Raw genomic sequence first — 13,645 nt, forward strand, 5'->3', positions numbered from 1 at the left:
TTATGAGATAATGCCTCTCATAGCAAATGTGTACAGCGCGAGCTGAAAATGCATTTACAGCACTAAAAAACCAAACTTTTATAACAGCTTAACCAAACGTTTCCAATGTAAATTTCCACCTTTATATAGTGTAGAAAGGCATCCTGAAGCCTGGAAAGTCATTAATTTGATTGTCCAGTATTTCCTTCATGAGATATTGCAACACTTAGAAAAAGTGTACAGCGCCAGCAGACAATGAATTTTCAGCACTAAAAAAACGAAACTTCATTAACAGCTAAACTAAATGTTTCCAATGTAAATTTCCACCTTTATATAGTGTAAAAAGACATCCTGAAGCCTGGGCAGTCATTAATTTGATTGTCCAATATTTCCCTTATGAGATAATGCCTCTCATAGCAAATGTGTACAGCGCGAGCTGAAAATGCATTTACAGCACTAAAAAACCAAACTTTTATAACAGCTAAACCAAACGTTTCCAATGTACATTTCCACCTTGAAAGAGTGTAAAAAGACATCCTGAAGCCTGGGCAGTCATTAATTTGATTGTCCAATATTTCCCTTATGAGATAATGCCTCTCATAGCAAATGTGTACAGCGCGAGCTGAAAATGCATTTACAGCACTAAAAAACCAAACTTTTATAACAGCTAAACCAAACGTTTCCAATGTAAATTTCTACCTTTATATAGTGTAGAAAGGCATCCTGAAGCCTGGAAAGTCATTAATTTGATTGTCCAGTATTTCCTTCATGAGATATTGCAACACTTAGAAAAAGTGTACAGCGCCAGCAGACAATGAATTTTCAGCACTAAAAAAACGAAACTTCATTAACAGCTAAACTAAACGTTTCCAATGTAAATTTCCACCTTTATATAGTGTAAAAAGACATTCTGAAGCCTGGGCAGTCATTAATTTGATTGTCCAATATTTCCCTTATGAGATAATGCCTCTAATAGCAAATGTGTACAGCGCGAGCTGAAAATGCATTTACAGCACTAAAAAACCAAACTTTTATAACAGCTAAACCAAACGTTTCCAATGTAAATTTCCACCTTTATATAGTGTAAAAAGACATCCTGAAGCCTGGGCAGTCATTAATTTGATTGTCCAATATTTCCCTTATGAGATAATGCCTCTCATAGCAAATGTGTACAGCGCGAGCTGAAAATGCATTTACAGCACTAAAAACCCAAACTTTTATAACAGCTAAACCAAACGTTTCCAATGTAAATTTCCACCTTTATATAGTGTAGAAAGGCATCCTGAAGCCTGGAAAGTCATTAATTTGATTGTCCAGTATTTCCTTCATGAGATATTGCAACACTTAGAAAAGGTGTACAGCGCCAGCAGACAATGAATTTTCAGCACTAAAAAAACGAAACTTCATTAACAGCTAAACCAAACGTTTCCAATGTAAATTTCCACATTTATAGAGTGTAAAAATGCATCCTGAAGCCTGGGAAGTCATTAATTTGATTGTCCAGTATTTCCCTTATGAGATAATGCCTCACATAGCAAATGTGTACAGTGCGAGCTGAAAATGCATTTTCAGCACTAAAAAACCAAACTTTTATAACAGCTAAACCAAACGTTTCCAATGTAAATTTCCACCTTTATATAGTGTAAAAAGACATCCTGAAGCCTGGGCAGTCATTAATTTGATTGTCCAATATTTCCCTTATGAGATAATGCCTCTCATAGCAAATGTGTACAGCGCGAGCTGAAAATGCATTTACAGCACTAAAAAACCAAACTTTTATAACAGCTAAACCAAACGTTTCCAATGTAAATTTCACCCTTTATATAGTGTAGAAAGGCATCCTGAAGCCTGGAAAGTCATTAATTTGATTGTCCAGTATTTCCTTCATGAGATATTGCAACACTTAGAAAAAGTGTACAGCGCCAGCAGACAATGAATTTTCAGCACTAAAAAAAACGAAACTTCATTTACAGCTAAACCAAACGTTTCCAATGTAAATTTCCACATTTATAGAGTGTAAAAAGGCATCCTGAAGCCTGGGAAGTCATTAATTTGATTGTCCAGTATTTCCCTTATGAGATAATGCCTCTCATTGCAAATGTGTACAGCGCGAGCTGAAAATGCATTTTCAGCACTAAAAAAACAAACTTTTATAACACCTAAACCAAACGTTTCCAATGTAAATTTCCTCCTATATATAGTGTAAAAAGACATCCTGAAGCCTGGGCAGTCATTAATTTGATTTTCCAATATTTCCCTTATGAGATAATGCCTCTCATAGCAAATGTGTACAGCGCGAGCTGAAAATGCATTTACAGCACTAAAAAACCAAACTTTTATAACAGCTAAACCAAACGTTTCCAATGTAAATTTCACCCTTTATATAGTGTAGAAAGGCATCCTGAAGCCTGGAAAGTCATTAATTTGATTGTCCAGTATTTCCTTCATGAGATATTGCAACATTTAGAAAAAGTGTACAGCGCCAGCAGACAATGAATTTTCAGCACTAAAAAAACGAAACTTCATTAACAGCTAAACTAAACGTTTCCAATGTAAATTTCCACCTTTATATAGTGTAAAAAGACATCCTGAAGCCCGGGCAGCCATTAATTTGATTGTCCAATATTTCCCTTATGAGATAATGCCTCTCATAGCAAATGTGTACAGCGCGAGCTGAAAATGCATTTACAGCACTAAAAAACCAAACTTTTATAACAGCTAAACCAAACGTTTCCAATGTAAATTTCCACCTTTATATAGTGTAAAAAGACATCCTGAAGCCTGGGCAGTCATTAATTTGATTGTCCAATATTTCCCTTATGAGATAATGCCTCTCATAGCAAATGTGTACAGCGCGAGCTGAAAATGCATTTACAGCACTAAAAAACCAAACTTTTATAACAGCTTAACCAAACGTTTCCAATGTAAATTTCCACCTTTATATAGTGTAGAAAGGCATCCTGAAGCCTGGAAAGTCATTAATTTGATTGTCCAGTATTTCCTTCATGAGATATTGCAACACTTAGAAAAAGTGTACAGCGCCAGCAGACAATGAATTTTCAGCACTAAAAAAACGAAACTTCATTAACAGCTAAACTAAATGTTTCCAATGTAAATTTCCACCTTTATATAGTGTAAAAAGACATCCTGAAGCCTGGGCAGTCATTAATTTGATTGTCCAATATTTCCCTTATGAGATAATGCCTCTCATAGCAAATGTGTACAGCGCGAGCTGAAAATGCATTTACAGCACTAAAAAACCAAACTTTTATAACAGCTAAACCAAACGTTTCCAATGTACATTTCCACCTTGAAAGAGTGTAAAAAGACATCCTGAAGCCTGGGCAGTCATTAATTTGATTGTCCAATATTTCCCAATGAGATAATGCCTCTCATAGCAAATGTGTACAGCGCGAGCTGAAAATGCATTTACAGCACTAAAAAACCAAACTTTTATAACAGCTAAACCAAACGTTTCCAATGTAAATTTCTACCTTTATATAGTGTAGAAAGGCATCCTGAAGCCTGGAAAGTCATTAATTTGATTGTCCAGTATTTCCTTCATGAGATATTGCAACACTTAGAAAAAGTGTACAGCGCCAGCAGACAATGAATTTTCAGCACTAAAAAAACGAAACTTCATTAACAGCTAAACTAAACGTTTCCAATGTAAATTTCCACCTTTATATAGTGTAAAAAGACATTCTGAAGCCTGGGCAGTCATTAATTTGATTGTCCAATATTTCCCTTATGAGATAATGCCTCTAATAGCAAATGTGTACAGCGCGAGCTGAAAATGCATTTACAGCACTAAAAAACCAAACTTTTATAACAGCTAAACCAAACGTTTCCAATGTAAATTTCCACCTTTATATAGTGTAAAAAGACATCCTGAAGCCTGGGCAGTCATTAATTTGATTGTCCAATATTTCCCTTATGAGATAATGCCTCTCATAGCAAATGTGTACAGCGCGAGCTGAAAATGCATTTACAGCACTAAAAACCCAAACTTTTATAACAGCTAAACCAAACGTTTCCAATGTAAATTTCCACCTTTATATAGTGTAGAAAGGCATCCTGAAGCCTGGAAAGTCATTAATTTGATTGTCCAGTATTTCCTTCATGAGATATTGCAACACTTAGAAAAGGTGTACAGCGCCAGCAGACAATGAATTTTCAGCACTAAAAAAACGAAACTTCATTAACAGCTAAACCAAACGTTTCCAATGTAAATTTCCACATTTATAGAGTGTAAAAATGCATCCTGAAGCCTGGGAAGTCATTAATTTGATTGTCCAGTATTTCCCTTATGAGATAATGCCTCACATAGCAAATGTGTACAGTGCGAGCTGAAAATGCATTTTCAGCACTAAAAAACCAAACTTTTATAACAGCTAAACCAAACGTTTCCAATGTAAATTTCCACCTTTATATAGTGTAAAAAGACATCCTGAAGCCTGGGCAGTCATTAATTTGATTGTCCAATATTTCCCTTATGAGATAATGCCTCTCATAGCAAATGTGTACAGCGCGAGCTGAAAATGCATTTACAGCACTAAAAAACCAAACTTTTATAACAGCTAAACCAAACGTTTCCAATGTAAATTTCCACCTTGAAAGAGTGTAAAAAGACATCCTGAAGCCTGGGCAGTCATTAATTTGATTGTCCAATATTTCCCTTATGAGATAATGCCTCTCATAGCAAATGTGTACAGCGCGAGCTGAAAATGCATTTACAGCACTAAAAAACCAAACTTTTATAACAGCTAAACCAAACGTTTCCAATGTAAATTTCTACCTTTATATAGTGTAGAAAGGCATCCTGAAGCCTGGAAAGTCATTAATTTGATTGTCCAGTATTTCCTTCATGAGATATTGCAACACTTAGAAAAAGTGTACAGCGCCAGCAGACAATGAATTTTCAGCACTAAAAAAACGAAACTTCATTAACAGCTAAACTAAACGTTTCCAATGTAAATTTCCACCTTTATATAGTGTAAAAAGACATTCTGAAGCCTGGGCAGTCATTAATTTGATTGTCCAATATTTCCCTTATGAGATAATGCCTCTAATAGCAAATGTGTACAGCGCGAGCTGAAAATGCATTTACAGCACTAAAAAACCAAACTTTTATAACAGCTAAACCAAACGTTTCCAATGTAAATTTCCACCTTTATATAGTGTAAAAAGACATCCTGAAGCCTGGGCAGTCATTAATTTGATTGTCCAATATTTCCCTTATGAGATAATGCCTCTCATAGCAAATGTGTACAGCGCGAGCTGAAAATGCATTTACAGCACTAAAAACCCAAACTTTTATAACAGCTAAACCAAACGTTTCCAATGTAAATTTCCACCTTTATATAGTGTAGAAAGGCATCCTGAAGCCTGGAAAGTCATTAATTTGATTGTCCAGTATTTCCTTCATGAGATATTGCAACACTTAGAAAAGGTGTACAGCGCCAGCAGACAATGAATTTTCAGCATTAAAAAAACGAAACTTCATTAACAGCTAAACCAAACGTTTCCAATGTAAATTTCCACATTTATAGAGTGTAAAAATGCATCCTGAAGCCTGGGAAGTCATTAATTTGATTGTCCAGTATTTCCCTTATGAGATAATGCCTCACATAGCAAATGTGTACAGTGCGAGCTGAAAATGCATTTTCAGCACTAAAAAACCAAACTTTTATAACAGCTAAACCAAACGTTTCCAATGTAAATTTCCACCTTTATATAGTGTAAAAAGACATCCTGAAGCCTGGGCAGTCATTAATTTGATTGTCCAATATTTCCCTTATGAGATAATGCCTCTCATAGCAAATGTGTACAGCGCGAGCTGAAAATGCATTTACAGCACTAAAAAACCAAACTTTTATAACAGCTAAACCAAACGTTTCCAATGTAAATTTCCACCTTTATATAGTGTAGAAAGGCATCCTGAAGCCTGGAAAGTCATTAATGTGATTGTCCAGTATTTCCTTCATGAGATATTGCAACACTTAGAAAAAGTGTACAGCGCCAGTAGACAATGAATTTTCAGCACTAAAAAAACGAAACTTCATTAACAGCTAAACTAAACGTTTCCAATGTAAATTTCCACCTTTATATAGTGTAAAAAGACATCCTGAAGCCTGGGCAGTCATTAATTTGATTGTCCAATATTTCCCTTATGAGATAATGCCTCTCATAGCAAATGTGTACAGCGCGAGCTGAAAATGCATTTACAGCACTAAAAAACCAAACTTTTATAACAGCTAAACCAAACGTTTCCAATGTAAATTTCCACCTTTATATAGTGTAGAAAGGCATCCTGGAGCCTGGAAAGTCATTAATTTGATTGTCCAGTATTTCCTTCATGAGATATTGCAACACTTAGAAAAAGTGTACAGCGCCAGCAGACAATGAATTTTCAGCACTAAAAAAACCAAACTTTTATAACAGCTAAACCAAACGTTTCCAATGTAAATTTCCACCTTTATATAGTGTAAAAAGACATCCTGAAGCCTGGGCAGTCATTAATTTGATTGTCCAGTATTTCCCTTATGAGATAATGCCTCACATAGCAAATGTGTACAGCGCGAGCTGAAAATGCATTTACAGCACTAAAAAAACCAAACTTTTATAACAGCTAAACCAAACGTTTCCAATGTAAATTTCCACCTTTATATAGTGTAGAAAGGCATCCTGAAGCCTGGAAAGTCATTAATTTGATTGTCCAGTATTTCCTACATGAGATATTGCAAAACGTAGAAAAAGTGTACAGCGCCAGCAGACAATGAATTTTCAGCACTAAAAAAACGAAACTTCATTAACAGCTAAACCAAACGTTTCCAATGTAAATTTCCACATTTATAGAGTGTAAAAAGGCATCCTGAAGCCTGGGAAGTCATTAATTTGATTGTCAAGTATTTCCCTTATGAGATAATGCCTCACATAGCAAATGTGTACAGTGCGAGCTGAAAATGCATTTTCAGCACTAAAAAACCAAACTTATATAACACCTAAACCAAACGTTTCCAATGTAAATTTCCACCTTTATATAGTGTAAAAAGACATCCTGAAGCCTGGGCAGTCATTAATTTGATTGTCCAATATTTCCCTTATGAGATAATGCCTCTCATAGCAAATGTGTACAGCGCGAGCTGAAAATGCATTTACAGCACTAAAAAACCAAACTTTTATAACAGCTAAACCAAACGTTTCCAATGTAAATTTCCACCTTTATATAGTGTAGAAAGGCATCCTGAAGCCTGGAAAGTCATTAATTTGATTGTCCAGTATTTCCTTCATGAGATATTGCAACATTTAGAAAAAGTGTACAGCGCCAGCAGACAATGAATTTTCAGCACTAAAAAAACGAAACTTCATTAACAGCTAAACTAAACGTTTCCAATGTAAATTTCCACCTTTATATAGTGTAAAAAGACATCCTGAAGCTGCGCAGTCATTAATTTGATTGTCCAATATTTCCCTTATGAGATAATGCCTCTCATAGCAAATGTGTACAGCGCGAGCTGAAAATGCATTTACAGCACTAAAAACCCAAACTTTTATAACAGCTAAACCAAACGTTTCCAATGTAAATTTCCACCTTTATATAGTGTAGAAAGGCATCCTGAAGCCTGGAAAGTCATTAATTTGATTGTCCAGTATTTCCTTCATGAGATATTGCAACACTTAGAAAAGGTGTACAGCGCCAGCAGACAATGAATTTTCAGCACTAAAAAAACGAAACTTCATTAACAGCTAAACCAAACGTTTCCAATGTAAATTTCCACATTTATAGAGTGTAAAAATGCATCCTGAAGCCTGGGAAGTCATTAATTTGATTGTCCAGTATTTCCCTTATGAGATAATGCCTCACATAGCAAATGTGTACAGTGCGAGCTGAAAATGCATTTTCAGCACTAAAAAACCAAACTTTTATAACAGCTAAACCAAACGTTTCCAATGTAAATTTCCACCTTTATATAGTGTAAAAAGACATCCTGAAGCCTGGGCAGTCATTAATTTGATTGTCCAATATTTCCCTTATGAGATAATGCCTCTCATAGCAAATGTGTACAGCGCGAGCTGAAAATGCATTTACAGCACTAAAAAACCAAACTTTTATAACAGCTAAACCAAACGTTTCCAATGTAAATTTCCACCTTTATATAGTGTAGAAAGGCATCCTGAAGCCTGGAAAGTCATTAATGTGATTGTCCAGTATTTCCTTCATGAGATATTGCAACACTTAGAAAAAGTGTACAGCGCCAGTAGACAATGAATTTTCAGCACTAAAAAAACGAAACTTCATTAACAGCTAAACTAAACGTTTCCAATGTAAATTTCCACCTTTATATAGTGTAAAAAGACATCCTGAAGCCTGGGCAGTCATTAATTTGATTGTCCAATATTTCCCTTATGAGATAATGCCTCTCATAGCAAATGTGTACAGCGCGAGCTGAAAATGCATTTACAGCACTAAAAAACCAAACTTTTATAACAGCTAAACCAAACGTTTCCAATGTAAATTTCCACCTTTATATAGTGTAGAAAGGCATCCTGGAGCCTGGAAAGTCATTAATTTGATTGTCCAGTATTTCCTTCATGAGATATTGCAACACTTAGAAAAGGTGTACAGCGCCAGCAGACAATGAATTTTCAGCACTAAAAAAACCAAACTTTTATAACAGCTAAACCAAACGTTTCCAATGTAAATTTCCACCTTTATATAGTGTAAAAAGACATCCTGAAGCCTGGGCAGTCATTAATTTGATTGTCCAGTATTTCCCTTATGAGATAATGCCTCACATAGCAAATGTGTACAGCGCGAGCTGAAAATGCATTTACAGCACTAAAAAACCAAACTTTTATAACAGCTAAATCAAACGTTTCCAATGTAAATTTCCACCTTTATATAGTGTAGAAAGGCATCCTGAAGCCTGGAAAGTCATTAATTTGATTGTCCAGTATTTCCTACATGAGATATTGCAAAACTTAGAAAAAGTGTACAGCGCCAGCAGACAATGAATTTTCAGCACTAAAAAAACGAAACTTCATTAACAGCTAAACCAAACGTTTCCAATGTAAATTTCCACATTTATAGAGTGTAAAAAGGCATCCTGAAGCCTGGGAAGTCATTAATTTGATTGTCCAGTATTTCCCTTATGAGATAATGCCTCACATAGCAAAAGTGTACAGTGCGAGCTGAAAATGCATTTTCAGCACTAAAAAACCAAACTTATATAACACCTAAACCAAACGTTTCCAATGTAACTTTCCACCTTTATATAGTGTAAAAAGACATCCTGAAGCCTGGGCAGTCATTAATTTGATTGTCCAATATTTCCCTTATGAGATAATGCCTCTCATAGCAAATGTGTACAGCGCGAGCTGAAAATGCATTTACAGCACTAAAAAACCAAACTTTTATAACAGCTAAACCAAACGTTTCCAATGTAAATTTCCACCTTTATATAGTGTAGAAAGGCATCCTGAAGCCTGGAAAGTCATTAATTTGATTGTCCAGTATTTCCTTCATGAGATATTGCAACATTTAGAAAAAGTGTACAGCGCCAGCAGACAATGAATTTTCAGCACTAAAAAAACGAAACTTCATTAACAGCTAAACTAAACGTTTCCAATGTAAATTTCCACCTTTATATAGTGTAAAAAGACATCCTGAAGCCCGGGCAGCCATTAATTTGATTGTCCAATATTTCCCTTATGAGATAATGCCTCTCATAGCAAATGTGTACAGCGCGAGCTGAAAATGCATTTACAGCACTAAAAAAACCAAACTTTTATAACAGCTAAACCAAACGTTTCCAATGTAAATTTCCACCTTTATATAGTGTAAAAAGACATCCTGAAGCCTGCGCAGTCATTAATTTGATTGTCCAATATTTCCCTTATGAGATAATGCCTCTCATAGCAAATGTGTACAGCGCGAGCTGAAAATGCATTTACAGCACTAAAAAACCAAACTTTTATAACAGCTAAACCAAACGTTTCCAATGTAAATTTCTACCTTTATATAGTGTAGAAAGGCATCCTGAAGCCTGGAAAGTCATTAATTTGATTGTCCAGTATTTCCTTCATGAGATATTGCAACACTTAGAAAAAGTGTACAGCGCCAGCAGACAATGAATTTTCAGCACTAAAAAAACGAAACTTCATTAACAGCTAAACTAAACGTTTCCAATGTAAATTTCCACCTTTATATAGTGTAAAAAGACATTCTGAAGCCTGGGCAGTCATTAATTTGATTGTCCAATATTTCCCTTATGAGATAATGCCTCTCATAGCAAATGTGTACAGCGCGAGCTGAAAATGCATTTACAGCACTAATACCAAACTTTTATAACAGCTAAACCAAACGTTTCCAATGTAAATTTCCACCTTTATATAGTGTAGAAAGGCATCCTGAAGCCTGGAAAGTCATTAATTTGATTGTCCAGTATTTCCTTCATGAGATATTGCAACACTTAGAAAAAGTGTACAGCGCCAGCAGACAATGAATTTTCAGCACTAAAAAAACGAAACTTCATTAACAGCTAAACCAAACGTTTCCAATGTAAATTTCCACATTTATAGAGTGTAAAAAGGCATCCTGAAGCCTGGGAAGTCATTAATTTGATTGTCCAGTATTTCCCTTATGAGATAATGCCTCACATAGCAAATGTGTACAGTGCGAGCTGAAAATGCATTTTCAGCACTAAAAAAACAAACTTTTATAACAGCTAAACTAAACGTTTCCAATGTAAATTTCCACCTTTATATAGTGTAAAAAGACATCCTGAAGCCTGGGCAGTCATTAATTTGATTGTCCAATATTTCCCTTATGAGATAATGCCTCTCATAGCAAATGTGTACAGCGCGAGCTGAAAATGCATTTACAGCACTAAAAAAACAAACTTTTATAACAGCTAAACTAAACGTTTCCAATGTAAATTTCCACCTTTATATAGTGTAAAAAGACATCCTGAAGCCTGGGCAGTCATTAATTTGATTGTCCAATATTTCCCTTATGAGATAATGCCTCTCATAGCAAATGTGTACAGCGCGAGCTGAAAATGCATTTACAGCACTAAAAACCCAAACTTTTATAACAGCTAAACCAAACGTTTCCAATGTAAATTTCCACCTTTATATAGTGTAGAAAGGCATCCTGAAGCCTGGAAAGTCATTAATTTGATTGTCCAGTATTTCCTTCATGAGATATTGCAACACTTAGAAAAAGTGTACAGCGCCAGCAGACAATGAATTTTCAGCACTAAAAAAACGAAACTTCATTAACAGCTGAACTAAACGTTTCCAATGTAAATGTCCACCTTTATATAGTGTAAAAAGACATCCTGAAGCCTGGGCAGTCATTAATTTGATTGTCCAATATTTCCCTTATGAGATAATGCCTCTCATAGCAAATGTGTACAGCGCGAGCTGAAAATGCATTTACAGCACTAAAAAACCAAACTTTTATAACAGCTAAACCAAACGTTTCCAATGTAAATTTCCACCTTTATATAGTGTAGAAAGGCATCCTGAAGCCTGGAAAGTCATTAATTTGATTGTCCAGTATTTCCTTCATGAGATATTGCAACACTTAGAAAAAGTGTACAGCGCCAGCAGACAATGAATTTTCAGCACTAAAAAAAACGAAACTTCATTAACAGCTAAACCAAACGTTTCCAATGTAAATTTCCACCTTTATATAGTGTAGAAAGGCATCCTGAAGCCTGGAAAGTCATTAATTTGATTGTCCAGTATTTCCTTCATGAGATATTGCAACACTTAGAAAAAGTGTACTTCGCCAGCAGACAATGAATTTTCAGCACTAAAAAAACGAAACTTCATTAACAGCTAAACCAAACGTTTCCAATGTAAATTTCCACATTTATAGAGTGTAAAAAGGCATCCTGAAGCCTGGGAAGTCATTAATTTGATTGTCCAGTATTTCCCTTATGAGATAATGCCTCACATAGCAAATGTGTACAGTGCGAGCTGAAAATGCATTTTCAGCACTAAAAAACCAAACTTTTATAACAGCTAAACCAAACGTTTCCAATGTAAATTTCCACCTTTATATAGTGTAAAAAGACATCCTGAAGCCTGGGCAGTCATTAATTTGATTGTCCAATATTTCCCTTATGAGATAATGCCTCTCATAGCAAATGTGTACAGCGCGAGCTGAAAATGCATTTACAGCACTAAAAAAACAAACTTTTATAACAGCTAAACCAAACGTTTCAATTGTAAATTTCCACCTTTATATAGTGTAGAAAGGCATCCTGAAGCCTGGAAAGTCATTAATTTGATTGTCCAGTATTTCCTTCATGAGATATTGCAACACTTAGAAAAAGTGTACAGCGCCAGCAGACAATGAATTTTCAGCACTAAAAAAACGAAACTTCATTAACAGCTAAACCAAACGTTTCCAATGTAAATTTCCACATTTATAGAGTGTAAAAAGGCATCCTGAAGCCTGGGCAGTCATTAATTTGATTGTCCAGTATTTCCCTTATGAGATAATGCCTCACATAGCAAATGTGTACAGTGCGAGCTGAAAATGCATTTTCAGCACTAAAAAACCAAACTTTTATAACAGCTAAACCAAACGTTTCCAATGTAAATTTCCACCTTTATATAGTGTAAAAAGACATCCTGAAGCCTGGGCAGTCATTAATTTGATTGTCCAGTATTTCCCTTATGAGATAATGCCTCACATAGCAAATGTGTACAGCGCCAGCAGACAATGAATTTTCAGCACTAAAAAAACGAAACTTCATTAACAGCTAAACTAAACGTTTCCAATGTAAATTTCCACCCTTATATAGTGTAAAAAGACATCCTGAAGCCTGGGCAGTCATTAATTTGATTGTCCAATATTTCCCTTATGAGATAATGCCTCTCATAGCAAATGTGTACAGCGCGAGCTGAAAATGCATTTACAGCACTAAAAAACCAAACTTTTATAACAGCTAAACCAAACGTTTCCAATGTAAATTTCCACCTTTATATAGTGTAGAAAGGCATCCTGAAGCCTGGAAAGTCATTAATTTGATTGTCCAGTATTTCCTTCATGAGATATTACAACACTTAGAAAAAGTGTACAGCGCCAGCAGACAATGAATTTTCAGCACTAAAAAAACGAAACTTCATTAACAGCTAAACCAAACGTTTCCAATGTAAATTTCCACATTTATAGAGTGTAAAAAGGCATCCTGAAGCCTGGGAAGTCATTAATTTGATTGTCCAATATTTCCCTTATGAGATAATGCCTCTCATAGCAAATGTGTACAGCGCGAGCTGAAAATGCATTTACAGCACTAAAAACCCAAACTTTTATAACAGCTAAACCAAACGTTTCCAATGTAAATTTCCACCTTTATATAGTGTAGAAAGGCATCCTGAAGCCTGGAAAGTCATTAATTTGATTGTCCAGTATTTCCTTCATGAGATATTGCAACACTTAGAAAAAGTGTACAGCGCCAGCAGACAATGAATTTTCAGCACTAAAAAAACGAAACTTCATTAACAGCTGAACTAAACGTTTCCAATGTAAATGTCCACCTTTATATAGTGTAAAAAGACATCCTGAAGCCTGGGCAGTCATTAATTTGATTGTCCAATATTTCCCTTATGAGATAATGCCTCTCATAGCAAATGTGTACAGCGC

The sequence above is a fragment of the Idiotropiscis lumnitzeri genome, unplaced genomic scaffold (assembly GCF_059441095.1).
Source record: "Idiotropiscis lumnitzeri isolate Australia: NSW breed Sydney's pygmy pipehorse unplaced genomic scaffold, RoL_Ilum_1.0 HiC_scaffold_130, whole genome shotgun sequence".
In the NCBI taxonomy this organism is placed as follows: Eukaryota; Metazoa; Chordata; class Actinopteri; order Syngnathiformes; family Syngnathidae; genus Idiotropiscis; species Idiotropiscis lumnitzeri.